Here is a 17,494-nt window from a genome sequence, read left to right as displayed (position 1 = left end):
AATTTTGGTCATGCTGATAGGTGTGTAGTGGTATCTCTGGTAGTTTTAATTGGCATGTTCCCAGTAACTAATGAATTTAAATATCTTTTCATGTGCCTATCAGACATCTGTATACCCGCTGCAGTGAATGTCTGTTTCTGCTTTTTGATATTTTCTAACTCAATATATATATGTGTATATATATATATATGCATATACATATATATTCACTGTTGAGTCTTGAATTTTCTTTCTGTATTCTAGATATTAGTCTATATTGTGCGACAGGAGGGAAGGGGGAAGGACACAACCATTAAGAGAAGGACACAGCCATTAGTGCCAAGATGGTGGAAGAGTCAACTCCCAGTAGACCGTGAGCTTCAATATACGGTCATCGCAACACAACTGCTGCTAAGTGGCCCTCCCACAGGTGCCATGAAGGTTCTGAGGCTGACCATAAGCAGTCAAAAAGTGGGTGATGGCCCAAGTCCTGGGAACCCCAGCCCCTTCCCCAAAGTAGTTGGAATAATCCCCCCACTTGTTAGCATGTGAGGTTACTGAGCCCATGAAAACTAACAACCCCTCCACCCGGTGGCCGCTCTTCCTGAGTGAGGTGGCCCAAACTCTGCCTATGGAATGTGTATCTCCTAGGCCTTTCTCTTGCCTTCTGAGGCAGCCTGTCTTTGGAGGGTACATCTCTGAATAAATCTACCTTTACTCAACTGTGCCTCGCTCTTGAATTCCTTCCTGCTCAAAGCCAACGACCCTAACATGGTGGGGTGAACCCGAGGGACTCAAATCAGACCTGGGACCTTGCCATCCTCTCCTCCCCTGTTTTTCCCTGTATCAGTTGGATACGTGGTTTGTAAATATTTTCTCTTAGTCTACAACTTGTCTTTTCATCCTCTTAACAAGGTACTTTGCAGAGCAAAAGTTTTTAATTTCCATGAAGTCTACCTTATCAATTTTCCTTTTCTAGGTTGTGCTTTTGGTGCCAAGTCTAGAAGCTCTTTTGCTTAGCTGCTAAGGATTTTGTTACTATTTTTTTTTAATTTAAATTTTTTTTCTCTTTAATGGAGGCACTGGGGATTAAACCCAGGACCTTGTATATGCCAAGCACACACTCTACCACTGAGCTATACCACCCACCCCTCTCTCTTATGTTTTTTTCTAAAGGTTTTATAGCTTTATATTTCACATTTACATCCATGAATCATTTTTATTCATCATTATTATTTGACTTTAAACATTTTAAAATTTATTTTGTTAGTGGAGGTACTGGGTATTGAACCCAGGACCTCATGCATGCTAAACATGCACTCCACCACCAAGCCATACCCACCCCACCCCACAATTATTTGACTTTTAAAATGTATTACTTTGGTAAAACAAAAATTCTTTGAAAAAAATCTAAAATGCTCATGAAATAATATTGGTTCCTATGACTTGTGACACAGTCTATTTCCTGTTCTGTCCTGCCCCATCCCATCTTATTCCACACCTTCCCACCTCATCTTGTTTCATTTCATTAAAAAAAAATGCTATTCATAACTGATTAATTTGATTTCATGACACTCTACCATAGAGTGAAAAGTACTGTAGAAACAGTCTTTTCTACCTGATGCACACACCCCTCATTTTTACTTCTTTTTGTTATTTTATACAATGGAATACTATTCAGCCATAAAAACCAAAAACATAACACCATTTGCAGCAACATGGATATTCCTGGAGAATGTCATTCTAAGTGAAGTAAGCCAGAAGGAGAAAGAAACATATGAGATGAGATCACTCATATGTGGAATCTTTTCTCTTTAAATTTTTTTTCATTTAAATTTTTTTATTTTTGTGGGGGAGGCAACTAGGTTTATTTATTTATTAATGATAGTATTGGGGATCGAACCCAGGACCTCATGCATGCTAAGCACATGCTCTACCACTGAGCTATACTCTCCCGCTATTTCTCCTTTTCTAACTTCTCTATCATCAGTTCTGTCTCAGAACTGATATTTTAAAATCTCAGTTTAAGAAAAACACCCACTGCTCTGTGGCACGAAAGAGGAAAACTCTTTTTTGTCCTGAAGTTTCTTACCTGCTCCCCGTCACACACATGTCCCCTACTAGGTAGCACACAGAAATGCGGGCAGTCTGCAGCCTACTTCATATAATAGCCCTACGTACAAGAGAGGGCACTGGGCGGGCTGAACACCAGTCAGAAAATTTAAAGTCTGGGAAAATGAGAGTTACTCTTGTCACTTTCTCTTTAAAGTTTTGTACCTCTCTACAGTCACCTCAGAAATAGAACACCACACCCTGTTCTTCACAAAACTACATCCTTGGTAACTTCCTAAAATGTGATTTAGCTCAACTTCCAGCACAAACATTTAGCACACACCTGATTATTCCACAGCAGATAAAACAGACCATGCACCATGCCTGCTGACCACAGAAACTCAGGGGACTCAGTCAAAAGTGGTAATCTAGACGTGCCTACCAAATCCACTAGCCCGCCCTCTTGCAATGTGGAAAGGTTGACTCTTATTGTGTTTGTTCTCGGGCTTGCTAATTAGCAACATTCAGAGACACTAATTCACACCAACGAGGGATTTATTGTATCAGATACTAGCGCACTTGAGCGTTTTCTCTGTAAGATTACAGATCCCACTTACACTGAGAAGATAATTCACGCATTATCAGCATCTTAAATGATGTTAATTATGATACAGATTTCTCTGAGATGCTCTGTCAATTAACCTTGCTTACTGGTTAGCAGAAGTTCTGGCAGATTTTCATGGAATAGTTCCTGACACTTAATTAAAAGGAGTCTTTCTGTTTTGAGTGATGATATGAAACAGTAGAGAGTTTTCACAACTAATATGGTCTCTTTGCTAAAATCGCTGATCACACTACACCATAAAAATGCCTAGTAACTGCCCATAAGGTGAGAAGGAAAACATATTCTTAAAAATTCTTTCTAATTGCATATGTTATATATTCACCATATTTATTCAAATGGGAACACTGGAGTATGTTTTTATACATTTTTAAAAAATTATTGCAACTCTAAGGCAAACCAGCAGTTTCATTATCTTCTTTAAAAAAATCACTCAAAAACCAAGTTCATTGAATACTTTAGCATTCAGGGATTCAGCAATAAACACTTTTAATAATATCACACTCTGTGCTTCGCTGATGCATCACATTTGTGTAGGGGCTTTTTATAATCCTAAGCAATTTCTGTCAATTGACCCCTGAATAACTAAGTATTAAATCATTTATTTGTTCATTATCTGTTAATTATTCAATCACAATAAAAATTTTCTTATTTGTTATTGAATATAGGGTTTTTTTTGCACTTTTTTGGTTTGTTTTGGGGGGAGGTAGTTAGGGTGGCTTATTTATTTATATATTTCCTTAATGGAGGTACTGGGGATTGAACCCAGGACCTCATGCCTGCTAAGCATGCGCTCTACCACTGAGCTACACCCTCCCCCAACAACAAATATTTTCAAAGCAACTACTGTGTGCTATGTACTGTGCTGTCAAACAGTAAATCAGTGCATCTCTTCCAGAACAAATTAATTATTCCTGGCATTTTTCTTTAAAAGGAGGTACCAGGATTTGAACCCAGGACCTTGTGCATGCTAAGCATATGCCCTGCCACTGAGCTATTCCCACCACCCCTATTGCTGGCATCCTTAATAAAGGCAATGACCCATGATAAATGGTAGTCTGAGATTTGATAAAGCTGACTTCATTCTTTCTGTGATTATACACATTATTTAACAGAAGGCCTCCTAAAACTCACTCTAAGGAATAAAGGAATAAAGTTTGTATGAACTTTTAAAGTTGTATAACTTTTAAACTTTCATTTAGCACAGATAGAAGTTGCCATCAAGTACAGGAAGAAGGGAAGTGGAAAACAAGCAAATTAATCAAGCCCAGGACTTTAACTCATTAAAATTAATGCAGAAATTAGCATTAATGAGTGAACAAATAATAACAATACATTCAGTGTATTAAGCATCAATACACTCAATGTATGCACTGTGTCGGGCATCACGCAAGAATCTTACACACATTACACTTCATTGGTACACAAGACCCCTGTTAGGCAGGTTTTGTTCCTGCTACTTTAGAGAGAGAACGAACACAAGTTTTTCTCTAGAGCTCTTTCCTGTGCATACTTTATTCTAGGAACAAGAATATTAAGAGTCCCAAAGCTGGAGGTGAATTTCACACCCAGGGAACAGAAGGGAACCAGTGAATGCACAAAAACAAGAACAACTCTGCAACAATTTGTTACCCTGTATGCAATCTCCATGGAAACTAGCTCTGCCCCTTGAATTCTTGAACTTTTACTATAACCCCCCCTGCCTTCTCTACCCAAAAGGCTGACAGTCTTGGAGGCATCAGCCCACTGTGACCTCTTTTGCCCAGCAAAGAAATAAAGCTGCCTTTCTACTTCATCCAGAACTGTCCTCAAGTCTCAATTCGGTAAGTGGGGAACAAAGGCTGTGTTTCAGCAATAGCAGGATGGCCTTTATTAGAACAAACATTCTAGTAATTCTAGCAAAGCCAATATATAAGAAAGCAAAGGGCAGCTACATGCAGATTACTGAGACAGTGGCTGGTTCGTGCCTGAAGGCGGCATCTCAGCCAGCCTCTTCACACAGTGAAATAATGGAACCAGGTCAAATTAGAAAGGACCAACGGATAGCTCTCGCCACTCTAGGCTAAGATAGCACTTCACCTTGAGGAGGAACATTTTGAATCAATGGCAAAGTGACTTCAAAGGAGTGGCTTAATCTCACCTCCAGAAAGATGAGCTTTTCCTCCTTTGAACCATATTCAGAGACCTCTGACCTCGAACAGCCATGGTTTACAGTGGCCCGATAAACAGCAGAGCCACAAATTTGCTTTATTCATTCATCAGATCTGCTGAGCGGATTTGAAAGAGATCTGAGAGGTTATTCCCCAACTTTCAATTCTTATCAGGCTAGTGGTGGTACTGCCAGGAAATGCCACGTCAACCTGGATACTACTTGGATGCCCTTGGCCAGCGATGGTGATGTTTAAGGGTTGCTTTCAAAAAATAATGGGAAGTACTGATGTGTTGCCTTGTCATCTGACAGGGGAGACTATTTATAGTGTATAAAATGATGAAGGAGGCATGACCTGAGCAGATTTGTCATATTAATAGAAAAAAAAAGATAACAAATCATTTGGCTAATGCTCAACTTAGAGCTGATTTATTCCAGATTTCGTTCATTCGCTCATTAGTGACGTGACTCATGTGATAAGAGACATGCCAAGCGCATGGTGGAACCTAAGCAGCTTTGGAACACTGTCTAAGCACAACCTCAAACCCCAGCTCCGAAATTTAGATGGAGCTACATGGGCAAGTTATTTACATCTTCTGGGTCTCAATTTTCTTATCTATAAAATGGCTGTGTGGAGGTTGAATGAACCAGTAGATGGAAAATGGTCAGTCAGTGCCTGGCATCTATGAGGTGCTAACAATGCTTGTTCCCCACCTTTCCTTCTGAGGCTTTGGAAGTGAAGGAAGCCACAGGGAGGAATACATGGTGAGTCAGACATCAACACTGTGTTCATAGAACCAATAGGATGTTGCAAATCATAACAGTGAATAAACTACAAGTGATGGGGGTGTAGACTGCAGCTTCTCCTGTGGACTGCTGGACCACTTTCCCCACACTTGGACCATCCTTGTGATTTGCTCTGACCAACAGGATGCAGTGGATGTCAATCTTTGAGAGCCTGAATCTTGACAGACCTTGCAATTTTCACTTTTACACAGCTCTTGGGAACCTGCCACAACTGTGTGAACTGGCTGGACCTACTGGGGCTGGGAGATCACATGGAGCGGCGATAACTCAGCCAGTGGGTGAGCACAGGTGCATGGGGAGCAGAGCCAAGACCAGCACAACTGCCAAACAGAAGTGCAGGCTAAAAAATGGCTGCTGTTTTAAATGCTGGAGAGGGTGCGGAGAAAAGCGAACCTCCCACACTGCTGGTGGGAATGTAGTTTGGTATAAACAGCATGGAGATTCTTTAAAAAACTCAAACTAGAGTTACCATAGGATCCAGCAATCCTACACCTGGGCACATACCTGGAGAAAACTATAATTCAAAAAGATAATGCACCCCAGTGTTCGCATAGCATTATTTACAACAGCCAAGACATGGAAGCAATCTAAATGTCCACCAACAGATGACTGGATAAAGATGCGGTCTATATGTACGACAGAATGCTACTCAGCCATAAAAAAGAATAAAATAATTCCATTTGCAGCAACATGGATGGACTTAGAAATTATCATACTAAGTGAAGTCAGTCAGACAAAGACAAATATCACATGATATCACTTATATGTGGAATCTAAAAAAAGACACAAAAGAACTTATTTACAAACTAGAAAAAGACTCACAGACGTAGAAAACAAACTATGGTTACCAAAGGGGAAAGGGGTGGGGGAGGGATAAATTAGGAGTTTGGCATTAACATACACACACTACTATATACAGAATAGATAAACAACGAGGACCTACTGTAGAGCACAGGGAACTATATTTAATATCATGTAATAAGCTATAATAAAAAAGAATATATATATGTATAACTGAATCACTATGCTGTACACCAGAAACTTAACACAATATTGTCAACCAACTATACTTTGATTAAAAAAACCTGGCTGCTTAAACCACTAAATTTGAGGGCAGAGGAGAGTTTTGCCTCAAGGGACAACTGATACAAATATTAGAAGATGTGGGGTCATGACATTTGTCAACCAAAACACAAAATCACGGGAACACAAGTTCAAAGCAATTTTGGGAAAGGTTAGTCACCAGATGCGACAGAATGATGTGGTATACCAGTTGCTACTGCTTAAGATTAATGAAACATGCAAATCTCTCGCTGGGGGAATTACGGATTTCGTGTGTGAATGAATCTTTGTGACTGGAGATACAGAGATTAATTTTCCCCAGGCAATAGTCTTCTGAGGTTTCTATGTTTTCAGAGTCTGGGAACTGTTGTTATGCATTGTCCATGGCGACAGAGGAAAAAGAAGGCGAGGGAAGAAAATCTGGGGGAAAATTAGAAAATAAAATAAAAGGAATATGGAACAATGTGAGTTTCATACTGCCAATAACAGAGAGCAAAGCCTGGGGAACCTGTCTCTTCCCTGGGTCAGCCGTCCACCATAGAGAAAGGGGCTTGGCCTTGCCTTTTCTTTCTTTCTTTCTTTCTTTTCTTTCTTTCTTTTTTTTCTTTCTTTCTTTCTTTCTTTCTTTCTTTCTTTCTTTCTTTCTTTCTTTCTTTCTTTCTTTTCTTTCTTTCTTTCCTTTCTTTCTCTTTCTTTCTTTCTTTCTTTCTTTCTTTCTTTCTTTCTTTCTTTCTTTCTTTCTTTCTTTCTTTCTTTCTTTCTTTCTTTCTTTCTTTCTTTCTTCTTTCCTTTCCTTTCCTTTCCTTTCTCTTTTTAACACCAAGTTGAGCATTCCATGAGAGCAATTGAATATAATTTAAAAATTGTTGCACATTGGTCCCTCTTTGTGCAGCAGACAACTAAATGTGCCTTTGAAGGAAATAATTTGAAATATATGAATGAAGAATCACCAGGCAGCTGAAAAGTGCTTCCCTTACTGTGGGCTAAATACTGTGATTTGTGTAATGGCTGACTTTGTGTGTGTTACGTGAGAATTTCTGAGGTCACCCACAGGTTGTTTCTGAAAAGTCTGAAGGCTTCAGAGTGAGGAAGATAACTTTTGTTCCCTCTAAGTGCCAATTGCTGGATGGCAAACCTCACAGGTGGATGGGCCACGTCTACTCACTCTGTTCCCTTCAGTGCCCAGCAAAATGCAAGCCCTGGGCAGTGGCTCCCAAATACTTGATTTGAATGGACATTCACCAGTTGAAAGCTTCATCCCCTCCAGCGATTGCCTCACTACGAGCACATGGACCTCCTTCACAAGCAGAGGTGGGACACCTGACACACCTCTCAGGAAATGCAGGGCTGCAGCTGATGGTGAAAAGGGAGGAGAAAGTGTGGGACTGGTGGGAGGTGAGACTCAATGCAAAGCACTTTCTTTTGCATCAAAGAGAGAAGAGACCAGGTCAGGACAGTACCCCTCAGCCAACCCTCCCTCCCTCTTCCACTGTGCAGCTTGGAGCTGCCACCAAGGACAGGAGGTGATGATTAAGGAAGAACCGAGGAGCAGTTACAGAAGACTGGGTGCAGAGGAAGATTCCTCTGGGGTTAAGTGGCTGCACCTCCTCAGAGCCCAGAAATCCCTGAGGGTTGGTGATGCTGGTTTAGTGTGAAGTCTTCTGTGATGGGCTCTATTCCATTGGCATAGGGTCCCCAGTTTCTAGATTGTCATGATATTGAGCTAAGAGTTGATACTCACACTGGGTTCTAGTTCTGCCCTTTGAAACAACCAGAGCATCTCTTCCACCTGCCAAAGCAGCTGCAGGCGGGCCACATGCTGTAAAGAGCGAGCCCTGGGGTGGGGGTCGCAGCACTGTGGTTTTGCTACTGACTGGTTTCCTGTTGCCACATGTTTGTTTGTTTGTTTATTGTTACACTAACAACATGCTCAATACTACTTTTGAGAGGCTATACTAAGAATGGAATGGATCATTGTTGATGACCAGGATGTGATTATTATTATTATTATTTTTTGGAAACATCATCCATAAGATACTGGACATGAAATGGTCAGAATGGAGGTCTGACAAACCCAAATGCCTTTAGAGGGAGGCAGGTAAGGGAAATGGTGGAACAGGATGGGGAGCTGGGGGTTGGAGGTCCTGAAAAGACAACAGGGGGTAGTGGGAATCTGCCACTTAAAAAAACAGAGGGAACTCTAATTAGAAATGACACGTGCACCCTAATGTTCATAGCAGCACTATTTACAATAGCCAAGATAAATATACATATATATATGTGTGTGTGTATATATATATATATAGGAATAACACTCAGCCATAAAAAGAATAATGTCACTTGAAGCAACATAGATGGACCTAGAGATGATCATATTAAGTGAAGTCAGACAGAGAAAAACAAATGGTACTGCTTATATGTGGAATCTAAAAAAAAAGACACAAAATGAATTTATTTACAAAACAGAAACAGACTCACATACATAGAAAACAAACTTATGGTTACCAAGGGGAAAAGGGGGTGGGAAGGGATAAACTGGGAGTTCAGGAATTGCAGATCCTAACTACTATATATAAAATAGATAAACAACAAGGTTCTACTGTAGAGCACAGGGAACTATATTCAGTATCTTACAGTAACCTATAATGAAGAAGAATCTGAAAAGGAATATGTGGATGTATATGTATGACTGAAACATTGCACTGTACACCAGAACTTGACCCAACATTGTAAACTGACTATACTTCAATTAAAAAAGAATGCAAAGAAAATTGAAAGTGTGTTTCAGAATTCTACTAAATATCCTCTGTCGGCTTTGGCACAGAACTCTGATAACACTTATGTTGGGTCTAGAGTGCACTCTGGGGTGTTAATTTTCAGAGTTTATATCCAGTCATTCTCAAGAAATCCTTCTGTTCTCTCAGGAAAGAAAGCCCTCAGGTCTTGTTACCCACAGAGCTCCTGGGGTGGGCATGCTCCCCCACTGAGGGGTCTCCTGCCAGGGATGTGTACAAACAGGCTCAGCCCAAGCCCTGAGGGAAAACTGCTTCAACGAGACCTAATCCTGTCCACGCTTGCGGGATCACGAGCAGGTAGTTTCAGAAGGTGCCGAGAAGCATCCTATGTTATAGAAAATGATCACCAGAGGTGGCTGAAGGGGGGCCACCGACCCAGAAAATCAGGAAATATGTGAAGAGCACTGTCGTGCTTGGCATTTCTGTGGAAACACCAAAAATGTCGATGGGGCGGGGGAGGGGCGAGAGAGGGATTGAGAAAAAACACGAGGAAAGAAGATGCCTTTGGTAAAGAAGGAAAAGAGGATTAGTATGAGATGAAAGGCCCATGTGCATAAATTAGTCAAATATAACACGTTGCCTGGCTTGTGATTTTTACGGCTTGGAAATACCCCATTGTTGGCACGGGAGTTTGTTAGTTGAGGCCCATTGTCAAAACCACTGGGCTGAAATGCTTCCTTTTTGCGGTGTTTTTTGATCTTACACTGATGTTCTCCAGCAAGCGTTTCTAGGAGACTGTGGGCCTGGGACCCAGAAGATAAGAGTTAAAGATGAGAGAAAGGGGTGGATTTAACATCTTCAAGAGGAGTCGAGGGTTCTGGCATCTCAGGCTATGCATTTCTATGCTTTGGCTATTCTTTTTTGGGGCAGGGGAGGTAATTAGGTTTATTTACTTAACTTTGTTTTTAATGGAGGTACTGGGGATTGAACCCAGGACCTCATGCATGTTAAAAGCATGTGCTCTACTACTGAGCTCTACCCTCCCCCTCACTTTTGCTATTTTTAGGTGAGACCCATTTGGTTGTCATCCACCTGAACTGGGAGAAGTCGTCCCAGGCAAGCAGCTGGGGGAGTGAGGCTGGTGAGGAGGTGGTGAGGGAGGGAGGCAGCTGGTTTCCCCGTGGTGGGGGTGGTGATGGGAAACAGAGTCGGGGCTGATAGTATGGGGGGGAAAGACTGTCATAGCTCTGTTTGAATTCATTTGTTTTTCCCTTAGGTTTTCCATTATCCACTTTGTCCTTCTTTTGAAATATAAGGAACTAGGCCAGTCTGTTCTCCTTGTCCCCTGGAGATTATGTGATAAAAGAAAGGAGGAAAAAAATAATTCTAAATCTGGCTTTTAGGCTCTCAGCCATCAACAGATGACTGGATAAAGAAGACGTATACAATGGAATATTACTCAGCCATAAAAAGAATGAAATAATGCCATTTACGGCAGTATTACAGACCTAGAGATTATCATACTAAGTGAAGTAAGTCAGACAGAGAAAGACAAATATACAATATCACTTATATGTGAAATCTAAAAAAAAGATACAAATTCTATTTACAAACCAAAATCAGACTCAGGGACATAGAACACACTATGGTTACCAAAGGGGAAAGAAAGGGGAGGGATAAATTAGGGGTTAGGGATTAATGGACACACGTTACTATATATGAAATAGATAAAAAATAAGGACCTACTGTAGAGCACGGGGAACCATATTCAATTTCTTGTATAACATGTAACAGAAAAGAATCTGAAAAGAACTAATATATGTGTGTATATGTAAAACTGAATAACTTTGCTGTACACCTGGAACTAATATTGTAAATCAACTACACTTCAATAAAAAAAAAAAAAAAGACACTTGAGGAACAGAAGTCATGTACAGACAGGATATTTGGGAGGAAACAAGTTTAAGGGCATTCCTCCTCACTTTCACCACGAGGCAGAGCAGAGTTCTTGGCTGTATCAGACACATTGGGTTGCTTTCCCAATGGCCAGTCTCCAAACCCAACTCCTCAGATGTATCCAGCTTTACCTCCTACCCCTGCCCTTTGACCCAAGTGCCCCACCCGGGGTGGGGGCAGGCCCCAGATCCAGGGGCTGAATCCCGACTGTGTCTCTCAGTGCCCGTTCTCCTCACCAGTGATCGTTTCTGGTAGGAGACCCAATTCTGCAAAACAAGACATGATTAGACAGTTTCCCTCAAGAGGAGATGCCAACACAGGATGGTCCCCTTTTGTGTGTGGTTAAGATGCTTGTTGCCATTTTGCTCCCAGCCAGAAGCCAGAGAAGAAAGCAGGTACAAGATGGGCAGAGTCAAAAGAAGACTCAAGAGAATCCTAGAGGAGTGAAGCCAGGGCACCTATGTCCTGCTCCGGGAGCTGTCCTGCCTCTGAATTTCTTTTTATGGGGTTTCATACAAGTTATTATTGTTGAAGGTGATTGAACCTGTTTCTCGTGTGCTCTGCAGCCAAATGCATCTTATGTGGTCCCCTGGCCAAGGGGAGAAAGGAAATGAAGAGAAGAGATACTAGCAGTGCCTGTACAAGGGAACTGACCTCCAGGACCCCTGAGATGGGAAGTTATTTTGCATTTTCCGCCCACTCTGCCACCACTCAGGTGAACCCGTGTTTCCTGCACCCACGGTGGTGCTGGTCTTTCCCATCAACATCTGGCGAGGACGCACCTCCTATTGCAACCAGTATGAGCCCTGAGGATTATCCAGAAGAACTGATATGTTCCCCCTGGGCAGAAACAACGTTAAATATGTTAAAACATGCAAGTTATTCATGTAGGATGTGAGACAGATTATTTTAAGCTCTACAGGGTGGAGCCACCTCTGACTACCTCCTTCTCTCCGCAAAGATTATTGTGTTCTTTGAGTTCAACTCTGAAAGGTGTTCCCCGCACAGCAGGGTCCAGCAGGAAACCCTTCCTAAGAATAAAGTCATACCAGAAACCTAGACCTGCCCCCAGAATCCCATAAGGTTCATTCTTTGGGTTCTGGCTACCTGGTGTTCCTTCAACTTGCTTTCTGCCAAGTCCCATGTGCTCCTCTGTGTCGACGGCTGTCCGTCTCCTGACCTCACCCTTTGTATCGTGAAGCAGACCTCAGATGGCCTCATTGTTTGTCTCCCTCCCTAGATAAACAGACACAGACCAGATGCTGTTATCCTGAGCCCCTTCCAGATACTTGATCCACACAGAGAAGGGTCATCCAAAGGCCATTTCCCCAATTTGCCAGATCTTTCACTCTGACAGTCTTTGAAGACCATGTAGCTCAGAGGTTTGGCAGCTGGGGCTGGGGGAAAGATGGGGTGGGATAATGGCAAGGCAGAATGGTTTTTAAAGGAAGGGGATCTGACCAGCTGAAGATGGAAGAGTGACAGTGGGGAAAAAAGAGATATGAAAGATGCTTAAAGAAAAACTGACATGACATTTGGGGACACAGCTGTGAATGTGTCCTACAGGAGGCCGTCTGGGCGTGGCCTGTGGCTCCTGTACTCCCATCTGTTAGATTTTGGGCAAGCCACTTAGCTTCAGAAGATGGAAATAATAATGTGCCTCCTCCTTGGGGGTATTGGAAGAGTTAAATGAAATGATGGAAGTTAATGAAATGAAATGAAATTTCATTTAAATTAAATGAAATGATTTAGAAAAATGCCCCCCAATAAATGTTACTTTACCATTATTTTTATTCTTATATGTTGAGATAAAAATGTCACTTTAAATCCACCTAATGTCTTTTAATTTTACTTCTAAAATGAAAATGGTACCTGTTTAAAGTGTACCACATGATGACGCAATAGACTTACACACAGTGACATGAGATTGTGGTATAATTCTACAATAGAAAAAAGAAAGACACAGCCTCCCATTTGCAACAACACAGATGAACCTGGAGGACATTATGCCAACTGAAATAAGCCAGACACTGAAAGAAAAAAAAAAACAATGCCTAATCATACTCACTATATGTGGAATCTAAAAACGTCTTACCTTTCCCAAATTTTGAAATTATCAAGAGGCTTAAACACTACTGATTGACTAATGGTACATTTCTATCTAATTATTGGATTCATCAACTAAAAATACTATTCATCACATTGGGCTAAATAAATTTTCCATGGTAACACCATCCCCTGTCCCTTACAGTTTACTTTCTTCCTTTTGCCATTTGTAAATTTCTGGCTTCAACACATGCCTGTTACTTTTCACTGCTTTGGTATACATGGGTGTGGAACTTAAAATTGTGCCCTTTCACAGGGGTGTGGGGTTATAGCTCAGTGGCAGAGCACAGGGTCCCAGGTTCAATCCCCAGTACTTCTGTTAAAGGGAAAAATTAAAAAATATGAAATTATAAATAAAATAAAAATATATTTAAAAAGACCAGAAAAAAATTTAAAAAATAAAATTGTGCCCTTTCAAAGTGTAACATGTAAATAGCATCAAAAATTATAGCTAAGAAAAATAAAATGGACTATGATAATCTTTTGTGTGCCATTAAATTATAAAAATAATACTATCTGTAGTAAGATATCATATTTTGCAAGACTTCTTAAAATGTACAGATTAACCTTAAATTTCTTTTGTTTTTCTATTACATTATTTTTCAGTTACAGGCTCATCATTTTCCAAATGTAACTTAGTTGTTAACTTAAAGGCCCAGTCTGAATTTCTGTTTTTCTTTCTGCTATTCATCTACATTCCCTGAGCTGTTAATAGGCATTGAAATGCCTAAAGTATGTAAAGGAAAAAGAAAAGTAGGAAAAAAAAAAAAAAAAAAAGCCCCAGATGTGAATGAGCAAATAAGTCTAGAATAATTGGGAGTTGGCTGCAGTATTATATATTATTTTCTTTAGCTAATAAGTGGACTTTAGAAATATTTGAAACCTGGTGAGGCACTCTAAATAAAAATGTATCAATTGAAGTCTACATTTATTTGACTACATTACTTCAGCTTTTTTTTTTTTTTGTGAAAAAGAGACTTTCTGTTTTCCCAAGATCTAAACTTGAGTTAACTCAGAGGTCAAGGTTCTGGGTGAAGGAAGGAGTCATGATCTCTCACAGGTGGGTGGCCAAAAAAGCTACTTCAAGGGAAAGGCAATCAGGCTACCTGTCACTCAGGGAACTCAGAACCCACCAAGACAGGCACCCAGCAGGGAAGAGCAACTCCTCTCTAACTAAGCAGGCCTGCAGTTGTGTGAAATGGTGTAGGAAACAGATGGCAGGAGGCTTTTCCAATTTGTGATCTGGAGAACAGGGCTTCCGTTTCTATCTGTCTGACCTTGGAGACAACTTTGCAGTAACTGAACATATTGTGATAGATAGTGCCAACTCTTGGAGTCTTGGAAAAATGCTTTCCCTCTGGCCAAATGCACAGCAGAATTATTTTCCATATTCAGAATCCAGCTTCTATGAATTTTATATTTAGAGGTGCTCATCCCACTATAAGGACTTTCCAGCAGGGAGGCAAATGCTTTTTTGCAGCCCACGTTGGAAGAGCATGGGCCCACCGTGGGTAACAAATGTGTTTCTAGCACAGTGTGAACTCAGGGCTGGGGTGAAGATGTAGGCACACCCCAGCTTGGCCCCGGATGCTGGGATGTGGGTTTGCAGGTGCTCTGTTAGGGGCTGAATTGCATTACCTCAAAATTCATTTGCTGAAGCTCTAACACCCAGGACCTCAGAATTTGGAGCCAGGGTCTTTATAGAGATAATTAAGTTAAGATGAGGTCATCTGAGTGGGCTGTAATGCAACATGACTGGTGTCCTTATAAGAAGAGGAAATCTGGACATTGATGGACACAGAGGGATGAGATGAAGGCATGGAGAAGGTGGCCATCTATGAGCCAAGGAGATCGCAGACTCATAGCCTCCAGAATGTGAGAAAATAAATTTCTGTTATTGAAGCCACCCCGCCTGTGGGACTTTGTTACGACAGCTCTAGAGCCCAGTGCCACTCTGTTAGCAGTAGGAGCTGTCAGACTTCATGAGACAATCCACGACTACACGTGGGAGGGACGCAGCCTAAGGAGAGGGGCTCGGGAGCCACCAGTGACACTGGATGCCGCCAGTGTCAGGGAAAGGAAGAGGGCAGTGTGTGAAAGGCCCAAGTTTAAAAAAAAATTTTTTTTAATTAAAAAAATTTTTCAAATCATTCTTTCTTTTTTCCTTCCAGTTTTATTGAGATATAATTGGTATATACTGTATACTTTTTTTGGGGCGTGGGTGGGTGAGCTAATTAGGGTTTTTCCTGACGGAGGTACTGGGGATTGAACCCAGGAACTCATGCTTGCTAAGCATGTGCTCTACCACTGAGCCACATCCTCCCCGCAACCCAAGGCCCAAGTTTTTAATAGAAAATTCTCTTTTGCTTTCTTATGACAAAAGCTTTACATGTTCATCATAGACATAATAGAAAATACAGATGAACAAAATGAAGAAACAAAATATAAGCATGGTCTCACCCTGGGAGGTAACATTCATTGTTGTAAATCTTTCCAGAACTTTTCCTATAAATACATGAATCTACACACATACACAAACACACATGCATGCACACACAGCCAAAATGGAGTAATTTATTTCTTGTGATCCTTTTTCCATGTCAATTTTTAATTCACAGCATTGTTTCTAATATCTGATATTTCATTATATTGACTATATCCTAGAAATGGAATCAGTGGGTGGAGGGGAGGTGTCCAAGTGTAGGCATGTGGAAACGCTTTCGATGCATGTTGCCAACTCGCCTTCCAGAAATGAGGCACCCATTTATAGTTGGAAAGTCTATTTTGAGGGCTCAAGAAAGCCTTGTCATTGGTAATTCTCGACTCAGCTGTTCACGGGGCTTTCAGCCAAATGCCTGGGGGGAGAGTGTGGAAACCAGAGGGCACTGAAAATCTGTGCTGCCAGGGACTCAGGACACTCAGGGCCTTGATGGGGGGGCATCCAGGGCCAGGGAGGGGGCATTTCCTACGTGAACACAGTGACAGGTGCAGGGCAGCCTGGCGGGGCCACATGCACTGCAGCCGAGATAGGAGCTACGTGCTCTGCTGGGAGAGGCCGGGGGTCCACTGGGAGGGCAGGGGGTCCATGGGGTGTGCAGAGTCGGGATATGTGAAGGGGAGATCCATGGGTCTCCCCTGAGAGTGGGGTGCTGGCCCAAGGATCTCTGAATGGGCTGGGAGAGACCCCAGGGCTGAGGTTCCCCGGATCTCACTGCAGGGAGCCTGAGGTCACCAGGATGACGCCGCCTGGTTGTTAATTTTATCCCTCTGGCTCTCAGGGCCTGGGAAAACACAGGTTGTGCTCAAGAATGAGCTCAGAAGGACTGACAGCCTTTGCAGATTTTATGTTTTAACGAAAGATGTGATTTGATTCTGGTTCTTTGCCCAGTCTAAGCAATCCCCAGTGGGGGGAGGGGAGGCAGACTAAAAAGGAAAGCCAAGCTAATCTTAAATGTAGAAGAAACTGTTTTATTTCATAAATGTGAAACTACATGGCACTCAGTAAAACAGGCTGGCAAGGAAACTTCTGCCACCTACTATGATAAATTAAATAGGTTTATTCCTCTTGGGAGAAGAGTTTGAATTCGAGTGATCCTTAGAGAACTTTCAATAAGAGTCTTCCGAATAAAGATGAGCAGTGACCTCTGTTTATCTTAGGGGTGGACAGAACACAGTAGGAAAAGGAACAGCACCTTCACTGAGGTCCAGAAAGGTGCTCCCCTTCTTACTGTGCCTCCAGACAGTCCCAGAGCACCTTGGCTGTCCTTGGGCCTTGGGCCTTTGCTGGTCAGACAGAACCCATCCATCAGAAGGACACTCATGTTCATGTGACGTGGCCCGTGTCTGAGACATCGTAATACACTGTGGATTCGAGGGAAGAATTCACTTGTTGTGTGACTCCCCTGGAAATGGAGTTTAGCTGCCAAAGATGCCTTCAAAAGTCAACCTATGTCCGGTGCATTTGCCCAAAGCAGTGAAGACATTTGCAAGCAAACAAGCAAAGCAAACAATCCTTTCCACGAGGGT

At 41.7% G+C, this 17,494-nt stretch overlaps 1 protein-coding gene across 3 annotated transcripts in view; it reads right to left on the bottom strand.

Moving 5' to 3' along the window:
- Positions 1-17,494, bottom strand: part of KCNQ5 (potassium voltage-gated channel subfamily Q member 5) — a 451,726-nt gene that overhangs the window by 29,570 nt on the left and 404,662 nt on the right. The window lies entirely within an intron of this gene.

This window comes from Camelus bactrianus, chromosome 8, assembly GCF_048773025.1.
Source record: "Camelus bactrianus isolate YW-2024 breed Bactrian camel chromosome 8, ASM4877302v1, whole genome shotgun sequence".
Taxonomy (NCBI): Eukaryota; Metazoa; Chordata; class Mammalia; order Artiodactyla; family Camelidae; genus Camelus; species Camelus bactrianus.
This window is presented reverse-complemented; position numbering and strand designations above follow the sequence as displayed.